Here is a 6,000-nt window from a genome sequence, read left to right as displayed (position 1 = left end):
ACTTTATCATAAGGTATATTTCCAAGAAAGTGTTGTCTTTTAATGAAAAATTAAATATATTAAAAAAATTTTTTTTTTTTGTGAGGAAGATTAGCCCTGAACTAACATCCAGTGCCAACCCTCCTCCTTTTTTGCCGAGGAAGACTGGCTTGGGCTAACATCCGTGCTCATCTTCCTCTACTTTATATGGGACGCCGCCACAGCATGGCTTGACAAACGGTGCGTTGGTGTGCACCCGGGATCCGAACCCGAGAACCCTGGGCCTCCAAAGCAGAGCAAGCGCACTTAACTGCAGCACCACTGGGCCGGCCCCTCAAAAATATATATTTTTTTTGCCTGGGGAAGATCAGCCCTGAGCTAACATCCATGCCAATCCTCCTCTTTTTGCTGAGGAAGACTGGCCCTGAGCTAACATCCGTGCCCATCTTCCTCCGCTTTATATGGGACGCATGTCCTCCACTTTATATGGGACGCCGCCACAGCATGGCCTGACAAGCAGTGCCTTGGTGCGCACCCGGGATCCGAACCCAGGCCACCAGCAGTGGAGCGCGCGCACTTAACCGCTACGCCAGGGGGCCGGCCCCAAAAAATAATTTTTTAAAAAGAAAAATAAAGTCAGACCAGGATTTATTACCTTGCTCCACAAAAGTAGATGTGTTTCTGAAGAGCATACTTAAGCCAGTTTCTATAAAGCGAAGCATAATTTCCAACTGGCTTCCATTATAATGTCTGAGACGCGTCCGTGGACTTACTCCAGTGCTGGTCTTGACCTGAGCGTTAGAAGCCTGGTAGGAGGAATCCTCCCGCCCTCTGAGTCTGGGCCTGATGACAGCGAGGGAAGGGGAGCGGTGATGAGTCTCCCTGAAAGGTTGGAGAAATAGGATCCCCTCGGAGAGCAGAGGAAGAGAAGTCACACTTACTGAGCGCCTCTGCACCCGGGGGCCTGCTGGGCACTACGCACACCAGTACAACCGCGACAGACAAAGAACCCTTCTGAGAGGCAAGAGAGAAAATAAAATTTGGAAAACAGACCACGTACTAATAATCCACTCATTTGCTCAGCATTTTGCCATTTTCAAAGCCCTTTTACACCCCTGATATCATTTGACCCCGAAACAACAGGAATGGCCAGGGTACGTGTTGGTCATCCCAGTTGATCAAAGAGGAGGGAAGCGGAGGCCTAGAGAGCCAAGTTACAAGGAGGTGACAGAGCCAGGACTCAAAGCTGTGTTTTAAAATTCTGAGTCCAATGTGTTTTTTGCTGCTTCCCAGAGAGGTCACAGGGCATCTAGAGTCAGCTCTGGCTTCCCCACTTACCGGCCGGGTGATGTGGGGCAAGTTGCTCAATCTCTCTGTGCCTCCCTATTCTCATTGGTACAATGGAGCTGGTGTGAGGATTAATGAGCCGATATATGGAAAGTACACAGTAAGTGCTCATTAAAAATTAACTCTTGATTTTGTTCCCAGAGATAAAGAGAGACATGACGAGAATGGCAAAGATGGGAACCAAGAGAATCATGGAGAGGAGAGGGTGAGGAAGAAAAATCAGGCAGAAATGGCTCCAGTGTGTCGGTGCACGGCTCAGGCCAAGAGAACAGGGAGGGGCTGACCAGGCAGAGGCCAGGGCCGGGCCAGGAGAGCCAGTAGGAAGGTGCCATCACCCCCACGTTGGCCTGCGACTTGCAGAAGCTCACTATTTGCACAGGCCTAAGGCCAGCTGGCAGTCAGCCCAGGACAGAGCGTGAGGCCTGGCAGGGGAGAAAAGAGAGGGATAAGACATCTGGGCCACGCTTGAGGGTTTACGTTCAAGATGTGGACAGGTGAGCTGAGTGGCTTCCCTCAGTCTCCCAGAATGCTGGACCCCGTGTCCAGTGGTTGCCGGTAAAAATTAACCACCAGCTCTTTGTGGGGGACGAGGGGTAAGAGGCACAGATTTGAATGAGTGTTCATGGTGTGAATACTCCCACCACTGCCACTTTCAAAAAGGAGCAGGGTCCTTCAAAAAGGAGCATGGGGGCGAGACAGTCAGCAGTCAGGAAAAGGCAAAGGCATGAGGCCACGTCAGAGTTAGGAGACCCTGGTCCTGGTCCCTGAGAGAGTCCGCAGAAATGCCACATGACCTTGCACACACCATTTTACCTTTCTGACCTCCAGTCACCTCAATGGAAGGAAAGAACACCTGCCATGTTGGGGGCCTGACAGCTCGTGTGAACCCAGGCCAGAGGGTATTTTTTGAGTACTTGCTATGTGCTAAGTTCTGGGATACAGAGATGAATCAAAGAGGGCCAATGCCGGGGGAGGGGCAGCCGTGCAAGTTCTGTGGGCTCATCAGTGTAGGTGATCGCCCTGGCATGTCTGAGCCGCCACAATTCACCCAACAGTCCCTAGAACTTCGCTGAGGATGGCCTATGGGCCAGATGCCAGGAAATAGTGGTGAGCAAGAGACACGGTCTGTGTCCTCCAGGAACTTACACTTTCAGTGGTGGAGACAGATACTTGTCAAATAAACACAAACTAGATAAAGCCGTATAATGTCATATAAGAAAGTGAAGCAGAGTCAGGGACAGAGTGGCAAGTGCTCTAGGTAAGGCATGTGACAGGGAGCCTCTCCAAGGAAGGGCATTGAGGCAGGAATCTGAGTGAAGTGAGGGAGTGGGCCAAGCGGATTTCTGGGGGGAAGACTTTCCAGGCAGAAGGAAGGGCAGGTGCAAAGGTTCCTAGGTGGAGGATGCTGAGTGGGAGATGAGAGATGGGGCAACAGAAGGAGTGAGCTCTGAGAGGCAGCCAGGGGCCAGATCACAACAGGCCTGCTGGACAGGCAGGGAGGCATCAGATGCCATTGGAGGGTTGGAGCTGGGACCCTGGATTAGGATTCAGATCGAAAAGAACTCCTTTGTGGGCTGTTTGGGGAATGACCACTAGGGGGCGAGTGTAGGAGCAGGGAGAGCAGCTCTTGCAATCCTGGAAGAGGATGATGGTGGCTTGGACCAGAGGGGTGACAAGTGAGAGGTGTGAGGTGTGAGGAGGGGCTTCATTTGGAATGCATCCTAAAGGCAGAAGCCACCAGACTTGCTGCTGGAAAAATCATCCCAGGAAGGTAGCTACGTGAAGAGCGTAGCTAGTAACAGCTCCCAGCTACTGAACTCCTCCTGTGGGCCGGGAGCTTTCCCTGCGTTATCTTATCAGGTTTTCATACCAAACCTGCAAGTGGGCATCGCTCAACCTATTTACATAAATAAATGGAGGTTCAGAGAGGTTGAGTGATGTGCCCAACGTCGCACAGCAAGCCCACAACAGAGCTGGGATTTGAGCCTATGGGACCGTCACGGGTGCCCTTCTTATCATACCAGCTGCCCCTGGGACTTTGGAAGGATCAAGAGACTGCCTGGCACATAATAGGTGCTTAAATGATTATGAGTTTTCAAAATAGTTACTATTAAAGGCCCTTATTTCTTTACATTTATAACCTTTTCCCCCTAGCTTTATTGAGGTATAATTGACAAATAAAAATTGTATAGATTAAAGGCATACAACGTGATGTTTTTGATACATTCATAAACTTTAAAAGGTTGTAGGGCCGGCCCCGTGGCTTAGCGGTTAAGCGCGTGCGCTCCGCTACTGGAGACCTGGGTTCGGATCCCGGGCATGCACTGACGCACCGCTTCTCCGGCCATGCTGAGGCCGCGTCTCACATACAGCAACTAGAAGGATGTGAAACTATGACAGACAACCATCTACTGGGGCTTTGGGGGAAAAAAGGAGGAGAATTGGCAATAGATGTTAGCTTAGAGCCAGTCTTCCTCAGCAAAAAGAGGAGGATTAGCACGGATGTTAGCTCAGGGCTGATCTTCCTCAAAAAAAAAAAAAGGTTGTAAGCACTGTACACCCATCAGAATGGCTAAAATTAAAAACTAACAAACAAAAACAAAAAAAGCCCTGACTGTGCCAAATGCTGGCAAGGATGTGAGCAATGGGAAGTCTCATCGTTGCTGATGGGAATGCAAAATGGTACAGCCACCCTGGAAGACAGCTGGGCAGTTTCCCAGAAAGTTAATCATACACTTAACCATATGACCCAGTGATCGCTTCTAGGTATTTACCCTAGAGAAATGAAAATGTCTCCTCACACAGAAACCTGGACATGAATGCTTATAGTTTATAGCAGCATTCTTCACAATTGCCCCAAAATGGAAATAACGTGAATGTCCTTCTGCTGGTAAATGGGTAAACAAACAGTGGCATTCTTATGCAAGGGAATACTACTCAGCAATGAAAAGGAACAAACCACTGATCTGCACAACAACGTGGATGAGTCTCAAATACGTGACGCTGAGTAAAAGAAGCCAGACTCAAAAGGCTACAAGATGTGTGATTCCATATGGATGACATTCTGGAAAAGACAAAGCCGTAAGTCAGAGAACAGATCAATGGTTGCCAGGGGCTAGGGGATGCAGAGAGTGGGTGACCACAAAGGGGCAGCATGGGGAAACTTCTGGGGGGTTGGAACTATTCTATTTCTTGATTGGGGTGTTGGCTACATGACTGTACCCTTTTGCCAAAACCCATAGAACTACACTATAAAGGGTGGGTTTTACTGTATGTAAATTATACTTCAATAAACCTAACTCATTTATCGCCGTAGTAAGGCCACTTCCCACACCCCCACTCAGACTAACCCCACCCTGGGAACCCTTGGGGACCAGAGCCAGGAATCCTGGCTCAAGAACTGGTTCTGCCCTTTCAGAGGAAGCTGTCCCTCAGAATCACCAGCGAGCTTTAAATTGCTGATGCCACAGCTGCAGCCTAAATAGGGGTTCTGATTTTACGGGCTTGGGGTGCAGTCTGGGCATTGGGAGTTTTTTGAAAGCTTGCCAGGTGATTCTAATGACCCAGACGCTGAGCTCCCTAAGAGCAGGAACTATGATTTACTCAACTTTGTGTCCCCATATTCCCCATAACTGTGTGCATTGCAGCACAGGGGGGCAGGCGGCACAGTGTGAAAGAGCTGGAAACTGTGAACACCTGTCATAATCACGTGTGGTCGCCACCGTTCTCAGTGCTGGACACAGTCATTCAGTCAACCTCCCCAAGCCCCAGGGAGGTAGGACCGTGGTTATCCTCTTTTGACAGGTGAGGAAACACCAGCACAGGGTGGTGAAGTCTTGCCCAAGACGACATAGCCAGTGAGTGGCAGAGCTGTGTGGCGGCCTGGACCCACTAACCACTGGGAGATACTGCCCCCCAGCCCCAGCTGGAGCCAGGCTTGGAATCAGATGGGCCTGGGTTTGAATCTGGGTTCGTTACTTACAGGCTGGGTGACCATGACAAGTTATTTAGTTTTGCTTGGTTTCGCCTTCCTCGTCCATAAAACGTGGACACTTGAACTGATGTCAAAAGGTTGTTCCAGAATGAAATGAGATGATGTGTGCCTAGTGCTTACTGCATAGTAAAATACTCAATAATGCTAGCGATGACGAGTGTAGAAAGAAATGAATGAATGAATGAATGAATGAATGAATACCGTTCCCAAAGCCCCAGGGTGCCAGCAGCAGGGCCAGCTCCTGCAGAACGGAGATTTCCCAGGAGGCAAGGCAAGGAGCAGAGAGGTCTTCCAGCTGACCAGGGTCCACCAGGCCCTCCAGAGATGGCCCCCCCGGCATCTGCCAGCCTTCCCTCCTCCCCCTGAGCTCCCTCTCTAGGGTGGGGGCATGTGGGCACCAGCACCACCAGGCTGCTAGGGGAGCCTCCAGCCTTTTAGAAGTAAGGACCTTTGGTAGTAAAAACTCAAAGCCCTGACAGTCTTCACCGCCTGATGCAGCCTGTCACCAGGGGAGCGAATCCAAGGTGAGGCACTGCCAGGGAAGGCCAGGAGCTCCCTCAGGCCACATGGGCGCCTGTGAGCTCCCAGAAGAGCCTGGAGGACAGCACCCTCTCAGTGTCCGTGGCTTTCCGGTGGGCCCCTGAGTTCTGCCAGGTCCAGGTTCTGCTCCACCCCCTGGT

Source organism: Ceratotherium simum, chromosome 13 (assembly GCF_057802395.1).
Source record: "Ceratotherium simum simum isolate JZ-2026a chromosome 13, ASM5780239v1, whole genome shotgun sequence".
In the NCBI taxonomy this organism is placed as follows: Eukaryota; Metazoa; Chordata; class Mammalia; order Perissodactyla; family Rhinocerotidae; genus Ceratotherium; species Ceratotherium simum.
Note: the sequence above shows the minus strand (reverse complement) of the source record.